The sequence below is a fragment of the Bombina bombina genome, chromosome 2 (genome assembly GCF_027579735.1).
Source record: "Bombina bombina isolate aBomBom1 chromosome 2, aBomBom1.pri, whole genome shotgun sequence".
NCBI classification, from domain to species: Eukaryota; Metazoa; Chordata; class Amphibia; order Anura; family Bombinatoridae; genus Bombina; species Bombina bombina.
The window spans coordinates 688,424,419-688,435,992 of record NC_069500.1 but is presented as its reverse complement, the minus strand read 5'-3'; positions in this window follow the sequence as shown (position 1 = coordinate 688,435,992).

Sequence of the window (11,574 nt, the reverse complement as noted above, 5' to 3'; positions counted from 1 at the left end):
AGCTGTATAAATTGTTGTAACCTCCCTAGCTTTTTGTAAAGCAGAATATTGTAAGGTTGCCAAAATAGAGCTTTAAAAAGAAACCACAGATGCAAAAAGCTATAAATATAAACGGTTTCAGAAGCAATATAGGTATTGACCAAGGCTTAATAAGACCTGTTTGTCTGCAATATCACAACTCAAAAATGCAGAAATTCTATCATTTGTAACCACCTCTTGCCATAGCAGCAAGATCACTGGAGAGACATATATCTCGTAACCATACACATTCTCCCTAGCATAGAATGAGGTGTCTACTAAGATACCAGCATTGCAAAAACAAAGATAATTCAAAATCTTACAAAACAATTATTTTTGATCAGGAATAAACTACACACAAAAAAAAAAACATTACAAATGAACCATAAGCACAAGAATATATTTAGAAAAATAATACAAATAAAAATGAAAAAACAGCAATAAAAGATAATTTACGAAGGCCAATATAGGGCCAGATTACAAGTGGAGTGTTAAATATCGCTTTCATAAAATCGATATTTGCACTCCACTGTGTAATACCAACGCAACGCTAATGTGTGCTGGTATTACATGTTCATAGCAATGCGAAAGCGTCCTTGTGTTCGCATTGCTGAGAAGCATTTCACTCACCAGAGTGTGCTTCCATAGGCTCCATGGGAGCTCGTTCTGATGCCATCAGAGGGCTAGTTTCCATTGAGGTGGTAAAGTGTGGAAACTGGGTGGTAACTTAAAAAATCTCCATAGAAGTTAATGAGATATATTATTTTATCACCAGATTCCACAACTTACCACCTCAATGGAAAATGAGCCCAGAGACGGGCATCAGAACTTCAGCACAGCAAAAGAAGGTAAGTAGCACAGCGATGGCGAGCAATTTTAAAAATATATGTACATGCATACATATACATATAGATTAATGCATTATTATGTGTATATACACATATTAACACATAAATATAAATGTATATAAGCACAGTTCCCATAGACCGCAATGTATCAGCCAAAAGGATTAGAGCTGCTAAAATCCTATTGGCTGATTGGAACAGCCAATAGGATTTTAGCAGCTCTAATCCTATTAGCTGATTGGAACAGCCAATAGGATTTTAGCAGCTCTAATTCCTATTGGCTGATTGAAATCTTTCCAGCCAATAGGAATTGCAAGGGACGCCCATCTTGGATGACATCACTGGCATTGAAGTTCCAGTTTACGGGGGGCGACTGCATGAAGAGGATGCTCCGTGCCGGATGTCTTCAGGTTATGGACCCCGTTCCATATGAAGATAGAAGATGCCGTCTGAATGAAGACTTCTTGCCACCTGGATGAGGACTTGGCCGGCTGGATGAAGTTGGAAGGGGGGGGAGGCCCGCCTGGATGAATACTTCTTGCCGCATGGATGATGATTTCGCCGGCTGGATGGATGCTTCAAGGCTGGACTTCAAGAACTGTGTAAGTGGATTGTCGGGGGTTAGTGTTAGGGTTTTTTTTAAGTTTTTTTTGTGGGTGGGTTTTAATTTTTAGTTTTAGGGTCTGGGCATGTAATAGAGCTATATGGCCCTTTTTAAGGGCAATGCTCCATACGAATTGCCCTTTTCAGGGCAATGATGGAGCTTAGTTTTTTTTTAGATAGTTATTTTAATTTGGGGGGGGGGTTTGGTTGTGGGGTTGTTTTGATTTTACTGTTGGGGTAGGGGTGTTTGTATATTTTTACAGGTAAAAGAGCTGTTATCTTTGGGGCAATGCCCCACAAAAGGCCCTTTTAAGGGTCCATTTGGGTAGTTTATTGTAGGCTAGGGGTTTTTTTATTTTGGGAGGGCTTTTTTATTTTGATAGGGCTATTTAGAATAGGGTGTAATTATTTTTTATTTTGATCATTTGTTTCTTATTTTTTTGTAATTTATGTTTATTTTTTTTTTGTAATGTTAGGTTTTTAGTGTACAGCAGGTTAGGTTTTATTTAACAGGTAAGTTTGTATTTAGTTTACCTAAGTAGTTAGTAAATAGTTAATAACTATTTACTAACTAGTCTACCTAGTTAAAATAAATACAAACTTACCTGTGAAATAAAAACAAAACCTGTAGCTAGCTACAATATAACTATGAGTTATATTGTAGTTAGTTTAGGTTTTATTTTACAGGTAAGTTTGTATTTAGTTTAAAATAGTTTATTATTTAGTTAATAATTGGTAACTTTAGTTTAGCTGTATTTTAATTAAGTTATAGTTAGGGGGTGTTAGGCTTAGGGTTACGTAAGGGTTAGGTTTAGGGGGTAAATGGATTTATTAGGTGGTAGTAAATGTGGGAGGCCAGAGGTTTAGGGTGTTAATAACTCTAGTATAGTTGGCGGCGACATCGGGAGCGGCAGATTAGGGTTAATAGTTTTATGTATGTGGTGGCGATGTTGGTGTGGCAGATTAGGGGGTTAATAACTGTATGTAAGTGGCGGGCAATGTCGGGGACGGCAGATTAGGGGTTAATAACTGTATGTAGGTGGCAGCGATGTCGCGGGGTTGCAGATTAGGGGTGTTTTAGACTCGGGGTTTAGTGTTAGGGTGTAAGGTTTAAAGTAACTTTTTTTCTTTCCCCATAGACATCAATGGGGCTGTGTTACGGAGCTTTTCTTCCGTGATCGCAGGTATTTAGGCTTTTTTTTTTTGGCCAGGCTCTCCCCCATTGATGTCATGGGGAAATCGTGCACGAGCACGTAAAAGCAGTGCTTGATTTCGGTGCGGTATGGAGCTCAACGCAACCATATCCCCCCGCACAAGCCTGCTTTTTTAAAACCTGCAATAGCAGCGCTATAGGAAGGGAAATAACGGCGCTTTTGTGGCGGTCGTTAAAATCCCTATATCGCTCAAAAACTCGTAATCTAGCTGTTTATTTTTTAATAAAATACGCTAGGAACTGTATTTTGGGGCCATTTGGAGCACATTTATAAAATTAACCAGAGATCTGTTCTCTGGTTAATTTTATAAGCGCTAATTGGTACAAGCTATACTTGTAAAGACTGATTAATAATCGGGCGCCCCCGAAAACTGGCAAATTTGCTGTTTGTGGGCGTGCAATAATTAGCGCTACCACTTGTAATCTAACACATAGTCTTTATAAATTCTACATGTTTGACTGAGATTTCTGAAAAAAAATCCCCACCACGTCCATGCAATGCCCACATAAGGGGGGGGGGCCCCTTGTTTTGTCTGCGAGGTTCTGAGGGGTATGTCTTATTGTATCCAGGAAGACAACTCTTCTATAACAAAACAAACATGCAAATAGGGGGAAAGGCTATTGAGGGGGGGTCAGCTACACTACAGAAAAATTGGCTTTTTTTTGCCTCCCAAAAATATAAAAAACACTTTTTTTAAGCATAGTGGGTACGGGCAGACAGCTGCCAGTACCCAAGATGGTGGCAAATAGAGAGGGGGTGGGTTTAGAGAGCTGTTTGGGGGTATCAGGGAGGTTGGGGGCTAAGAGGGATCCAACACTGTAGAATAAATTAAAAAAAAAATAAAAAATATTATATAAAAAAAAAGCATTTTCTGCCAGTACTAAAAGTGAAAGTAAAGTCAGGCTAATCGGTATTTAGAATTGGAAATATATATTAAAAATAAAGGTTCGATATACGCCCATGACTTGTAATGCGCATGCGGGCTAACTCTGAAATCTGTCTGTGTCTCAAAGCGCGTTCATGCAAGCCGCATGCGCATTACCAAAGGGAATCCCCTAATATACTTACAATATAAATTTTTGCTAGTTGTAGTCTTTGGGGATTCCCTTATAATACTGAGAGCAACTGTTAGGATTATCTTCGCTAACATACTAAACAATGAATCGAGTGATTCATTGTTAGTATGTATCTCAGCGGGAGCTCATAATATTGCGCATACGCACAAATTATGTAATCGAGTACTTGCACGTTCCTTACACATACTGCCGGTGGGAAAGCGGAAGAAAGCGAGGGGGGGGCGGAGGAAGCGATAGAAGAGTAAGATTGCAATTATATAAATATTTCAAAAAACTTAAATTAAAAAAAAATAAAAAGTTAGCGACTGCACTGTTTGATAGTAAATTAAAATAAAGCAGTATTCAAATGGAGTTAAATTTACTTTCACTTTAAGATGGCAGTGAAAATTGTGATGTGGGGGAGGGAAGAGAGCTGTTTGAGGGGGGGGTCAAGGAGGGATCAGGGGTTGGAATTTCTCAAGGTGGGAGGCTGATCGCTACACTACAGCTAAAATGAACCCTACAAGCTACCTAATTAACCCCTTAACTGCTGGGCATAATAAAAGTGTGCTGCGCAGTGGCATTTAGCGGCCTTCTACTTACTAAAAAGCAATGCCAAAGCCATAAATGCCTAATTTATGGAGCATTTACAACCATTTGTACCATAATTGAAAAAGCTGTTTGTAAATAATTTCAGTGAAAAACCTAAAGTTTGTGAAAAAATTTGTAAAATGTTAACAATTTTTTTGTTTAAACGCATTTGCCGGTGAATGGTGCATGAAATATACTAAAATGGGCCTAGATCAATACTTTGGATTGTCTACAGTATATATATATATATATATATATATATATAATTATATATATATACATGTGAAGGGTTATTTAGGGATTCCTGACAGATATCAGTGTTACAATGGTAACTATCGCTAATAGCGAAGAAAATGGTTTGGAAATAGCAAAGTGCTACTTGTACTTATTTCCCTATAACCCCCTTGCAAAAAAAGTAAATAACATGTATACATTTTGTATTTCTAAACTCAGGACAAAGTTTTGAAGCTATTTAGCATGGGTATTTTTTGGTGGTTGTAGATGTCAAAGTCAGAAAAAGTATGTTTTTTTTTTTCCATTTTCTTCATAATATTTTATAAAAAAATTTATAGTAAATTATAAGATATGATAAAAATAATGGTATCTTTAGAAATTCCTTTTAATGCAAGAAAAATTGTATATAATATGTGTGGTACAGTAAATGAGTAAGAGGAAAATTACAGCTAAATACAAACACCGAAGAAATTTAATATATCCTTGGTCCTTAACGATAAGAAAATTGAAAAATGGTCTGGTCACTAAGGGGTTGAATAAGAAGTGTATATATGAATGTAATACATGATTTTTAATATGGTTTTATGTGTTTTTGTGAATATATGTTTTAACCCTTACAGTTTAGGCTAGTGTGCCGATTTATCATCGGTATGTCTGACATAATCCGCTCAGCGGATCATGTCCCGACAGACATTGCTGAATGCCAACAGCATACACTGTCATCATTTATCATTGCACAAGCAGTTCTTGTGAACTGCTTGTGCAATGCCGCCCCCCTGCAGATTTGCGGCAGTCGGCCGCTAACAGGGGTTGTCAATCAATCTGATTGTATTTGATCGGGTTGATTGCTGTCCGCCACTCAGAGCAGGCGGACCAGTTATGGAGCAAGGGTGTTAAGACCGCTGCTTCTTAACTGTTGTTTAAGAACAGGGGCCGTTCTGCCTTTGATAATTCGGCCCCTAGGGTCTGACGTCATGCTAATTCTTCAAGCACAGTTTCTGTTGCGCTTGAGCTCAACCATTTATTTTCAAATTGTAATATTGCACACTAGTTTGCACGGTCACGATATAGCTTGTTTGTATTCTAGCCCAAAGGGGTTAATTGTCCCTAATGGTATGCGTAACTTGAGTAAAAAAGATCCCTATATCTTAACTATAAGTGATTATTAAATTCCAACATAGAAAACAATAGGGAATAGCTACTAATTATACTCTCATGTTACTCTGTCACAATTATTTTAAAACATTGGGTATTCCCGTGCTAGTCCTGCTTACCAATAAGCCAAAGCCAATCCATATCACTATATATAGTACACTCCGTATTCAGTCCACAAACAAGAGAAAAGAAAGAACCAAAACACCTGACATGCGTTTCTCATCTAGCTTTATCAAAGGCAAGACATGCTCATCCCCTAAATTTATAACCTCTCAGTCCCATTATACAGGAAAATGCCCATATTAACATGTAACCAATCAGTACCCTTCCATTCTGCCATTTAGAGATTAATATAACAGTGTTCTTTCACACGCATGATAGAAATTAGGAGTTTAATTTATCTTAAAATGAACTGAGTATTCACAGGACAGCTTTCAAGCCAAATGACACCTAAAAAAAGACAATTGATTGATGCTGCCTCGGAAGTCTGACTGGATTTGGGGTAATGGTGCTATCCAGAGATTGTCTAAAGGGACATTAAAATGATTTTATATATATTATACATTACTGTATCAGACAGTAATTTAACATTGTATGTTGTATAGCTTGAAAACTGTTACCAACATTTGATAGATTTTGCTATTTCAGAGCAGTGCAGAGATATATCCATTTAAATGTTTTGTGAGTTTACAGAGTAGTGTAAAAAGTGTCTTTTTAGGAGTTAATTACAGGGGAAAACAAGCAATATAACTCATACATATTTATTGCTGTCTTGAACCAATATTTTAAACATTTTGAAATTTTCCAAACATTTAATTTTGATTTCAATGTCGCTCACTAGCATGGTGTATAAGACCGTTGTCTCTGCTAAAATATATATATATATTTTTCTGTGGGGACTAAGGTGCTTATAATAAGTTATTTGCTTTTTTGTAGGCTCAAGAGCATTAACAAACTTCTGGGATCTAGCTGGTGTTTGATGGCTACTCATATATACATCTTGTCATTGGTTCAGTAGATGTGTTCAGTTAGATCTCAGTAGTGCATTGCCTGCTCTGGTGCAGATTATGCGTTAAACCCATTAGCAATAAAAATATAAACTGGGTACTGGGCAAATAGGTGCCAGTACCTAAGATAGTAGACACCATTGAGAGGGTTAGAGAGCTGTTTGGGAGGGATCATGGAGGTGGGAAAGTAAGGGGGTATCCTACACTGCAGAAAATAACAAACAAGTACCACCAAAGATGGTGGTAGGGAGGGTTTGTTTTTTTTCGGAGACAGAGCTGTTTGGGAGGGACCAGGAGATGGAAAGTGTCAGGTGAGAGGGTAATCCCTGTATTAAAATACTATTACCCTTAACAGCTAACTAATTAACCCCTTTACTGCCAGGAATGGTGCACAGTTGCAATTTTTGGCCTTGTAATGGACAACAACTAATTCCAAAGCATGCATGTCCTGCCATTTCTGAACAAAAGGGAACCCAGAGAACCATTTACAACCATTTGTCTTATGATTGCAGTAGTTGTATATAAATAATTTCAGTGAGAATCCCAAAGTTTGTGAAAAAGTTAACAATTTTTTTAATATCATATTATTCGGGGAATCTGTGACATGAAATATGCCACATTGGCCTAGATCAATATATATATATATATATATATATATATATATATATATATATATATATATATATATATATATATATAAAAAGAGCAATAGGTCCAGCACTAGTCAGCAGTTCATAGCAGATAATAAAGTGCTCGTCAGCCAGAGGGTCCTGCTCACCTCTAATATATAAATCCAAAGAAAAAAAGACAAATGGCGCCAGCACTGTTTCTTAAAAGTAGAAAAACCTTTATTGGGGTGTCATCATGAAGGAACAGCAACATTTCGGGTAACACAGACCCTTAATCATGCTGATTAACATATATATATATAATGATAGGTTAATAGGAAAAAGAAGGCTCTATTTCTGTTTAATGGAGTGATAGCAAAAATTATAAAAATTCCTTGGTATTTTGGGCGTTTTCTCTGAAATTCCTGGTAGGGAAGAGGTTAAAAACAAATTTTAATGTTTTAAATCACCAATCACTCTTTAAAATTTAATATAGTGCAATATACTGTGGGTATAAATCACAAGATTCTATAAGATGCCTCTCCAATATTATGAGGCCCCTCAGGGATTGTATAAAGGCAACTTCTACATTGGGAACTGTATATCTCTTTAAGGGAAGTTCACTAATGTGATATGAAGGAGAGACACTATATATTTAATATAAAGGTGATTTCTCTTCAAGCCAAAGAGTTTTTGAGAATCAGGCCCTAGATCGAAAGGTACTAAGGACCTGATGAGCTATAGCTCTCCACTAAGGAGAGATGATCTAAAGTGATCCTCCAACACTGCAAGATCCCTAGTGAAATTCTTAAAAGGCAAATTTTGCTATACTTCTCTAAGGGGCATTCATTATTTTTCTGTATATGAATGAGCAGGGCCGGCTCAACCATTGGACCAAGGGCAGCACTTCAGTGATTGAGTCAATCACTGTCAAACCCAGACAACTTCTTTGTCTCCATGATCGAAGTTGCAGGCTCCCAGCAGCATAACCTCCTTAGGCACAAAGACACAGAACTGGTCAGGAGCAACATTCAAGGTGGCACAAGTGCATCTCTTCCCTATTCTCATGGTCTGGAAAGGGGAAGAGAAAGATGCCCTAGAATTTATCAGTTATATGAACAATAACAGAATTTAGAATTCACAGGTAAAGTGAATAAAGAACAGATGGAATTTTTAGACCTGCTCCTGTATGTGGATACAACTATGAACAAAAACAGCAGTGAAAAATTTATAGAAAATCCACTGACAGTAATGGTTTCTTAAACGCAGAGAGTGAACATTTGCCGCAATGAAAGAATAACATACCATTGGGTCAATTCCTAAGAATCCGTAGGAATTGTACGGCTCTAGATGATTTTGAGAAAGAAGCCAATATCCTTGAACATAAATTATTACAGATAGGGTATAATGATAGTCTAAATAAAAAAAACAAAAATGACAGTAGAAATAAAAGCAGGGAGGACTTGATGTTAAATAAGGATAAAACTCTAACTAGCAAAAAGAAAACAGGAGCTAAGTTTATTACTATATATAATCTAGGGGCTGGCTTAATCAAATCTACCTTAAAGAAGCATTGGAATTTCCTATTGTCTGACCCTATTTTGGGTCCCCATTTGGATAAAAACCCAGTTACCATTTTCAAGAAAAACAAAAATATAAAAAATATACTAGCCTCATCTAAATTAAGATCTGGGAAGGAATCTAAAGGGAATCTCTTAGCTTGGGGTACAAATAAGGTAGGAACGTTTAAGTGTGGCAGACTAAACTGCTGTATGTGTGGACTGATTAAAATGGAGATTCTATCAACAACTGGGACCAAACAAAAGAGTTCAAAATTAAGGACAAGGCTTCCTGTGTGTCCATGTATGCGGTGTATAGTCTAACCTGTGAGTGCATCAAAATCTATGTTGGCAGGACCAAAATGAAGGTTAAGCGCCACATATACGAACACTTAGAGAACATTAAAAAGGGCTATGAGAATCATAGCGTCTCAGAGCATTTTAAAACAACACAAAGACAAAATCTTAAATATCTGTCAGTTAGAATCCTAGAAATTATACCAGCTTCCATAGGTAATGAACAACAAAGGTTAATGAAATTAAGGTAATGTGAAACCAAATGGATACCCATGCGGACTGTATGACACCTAAAGGATTAAATATAGATTTGGACCTGCAGGCATTCATGACATAAGGATAATGCAAGCAACTGAGGAAAAATAATGTTAACATTTCCAGCTAGATCACGAGTTTGGCGTTAGGGGTAAAAAAGCAGTGTTAAGGGGTCCTAACGCTGCTTTTTACCCGCCCGCTGGTATTATGAGTCAGGAAGGGACAGGTGTACTGCTCACTTTTTTTCCGCGACTCGAGGCTACCCCGCAAATCCCCTTACTTTAATTGTGTATTCTATCTTTTTAATGGGATTTGCCTAAAGCTGGTATTATGAGTCTTGGAAGAAGTGAGCGGTACAGCCTCTCCTGGCAAGACTCCTACCGCATTTAAAAGTCAGTAGTTAAGAATTTTATGGACTAACCACTGGAACATACAGCTCTTAACTAAAGTGCTAAAAAGTACACTAACACCCATAAACTATTTATTAACCCCTAAACCGAGGCCCCCCCACATCGCAAACACTAAAATAATTTTTTTTTAAACCCTAATCTGCCGACCGGACAATCGCCGCCACCTACATTATACCTATGAACCCCTACTCTGCTGCCCCTAACATCGCCGACACCTACATTATATTTATTAACTCCTAATCTACCTCCCAATGTCGCAGACACCTACCTACATTTATTAACCCCTAATCTTCCGACCCCAACGTCGCCGCTACTATAATAAATTTATTACCCCTAAACCTAACTCTAACCTAAGTCTAACCCCCCAATATAATTTAAATTAAACGAAATAAATTTAACATAATTAACTAAATTAATCCTATTTAAAACTAAATACTTACCAATAAAATAAACCCTAAGCTAGCTACAATATAACTAATAGTTGTAGCTAGCTTAGGATTTATTTTTATTTTACAGGCAAGTTTTGTATTTATTTTAACTAGGTAGACTAGTTATGAAATAGTTATTAACTATTTAATAACTACCTAGCTAAAATAAGTACAAAATTACCTGTAAAATAAACCCTAACCTAAGTTACAATTACACCTAACACTACATTATAATTAACTAATTACCTAAACTACCTACAATTAATTACAATTAAATGAAATAAACTAAATTATGAAAAAAACAAACACTAAATTACAGAAAATAAAAAAAGAATTACAAGAATTTTAAACTAATTACACCTAATCTAATCCCCCTAATAAAATAAAAAAAGCCCCCCAAAATAAAAAAAAATTCCCTACCCTATACTAAATTACAGATAGCCCTTAAAAGGGGCCTTTTACTGGGCATTGCCCCAAAGTAATCAGCTCTTTTACCTGTAAAAAAAAATACAATACCCCCCCAACATTACAACCCACCACCCACACACCCCTACTCTAAAACCCACCCAATCCGCACTTAAAAAAACCTAACACTAACCCCTGAAGATCACCCTACCTTGAGTCGTCTTCACCCAGCCGGGCACAAGTGGTCCTCCAGAGGGTCCAAAATCTTCATCCGATCGGGGCAGAAGAGGTCCTCCAGACAGCAGAAGGCTTCATCCAGGCGGCATCTTCTATCTTCATCCTTCCAGAGCGGAGCGGGTCCATCTTCAATCCAGCCAACGCTGAGCATCCTCTTCAAACGAATTCCTAACAAAGAATGAAGGTTCCTTTAAATTACGTCATCCAAGATGGCGTCCCTTGAATTCTGATTGGCTGATAGAATCCTATCAGCCAATCGGAATTAAGGTAGGAAAAATCCTATTGGCTGATGTAATCAGCCAATCGGATTGAAGTTCAATCCGATTGGCTGATCCAATCAGCCAATAGGATTGACCTCGCATTCTATTGGCTGTTCCAATCAGCCAATAGAATGCAAGCTCAATCCTATTGGCTGATTGGATCAGCCAATCGGATTGAACTTCAATCCGATTGGCTGATAGCATCAGCCGAATAGGATTTTTCCTACCTTAATTCTGATTGGCTGATAGGATTCTATCAGCCAATTGCAATTCAAGGGACGCCATCTTGGATGACGTCATTTAAAGGAACCTTCATTCTTCGTTAGGACTTCATTTGAAGAGGATGCTCTGCGTCGGCTGGATTGAAGATGGACCCGCTCCGCTCCGGAAGGA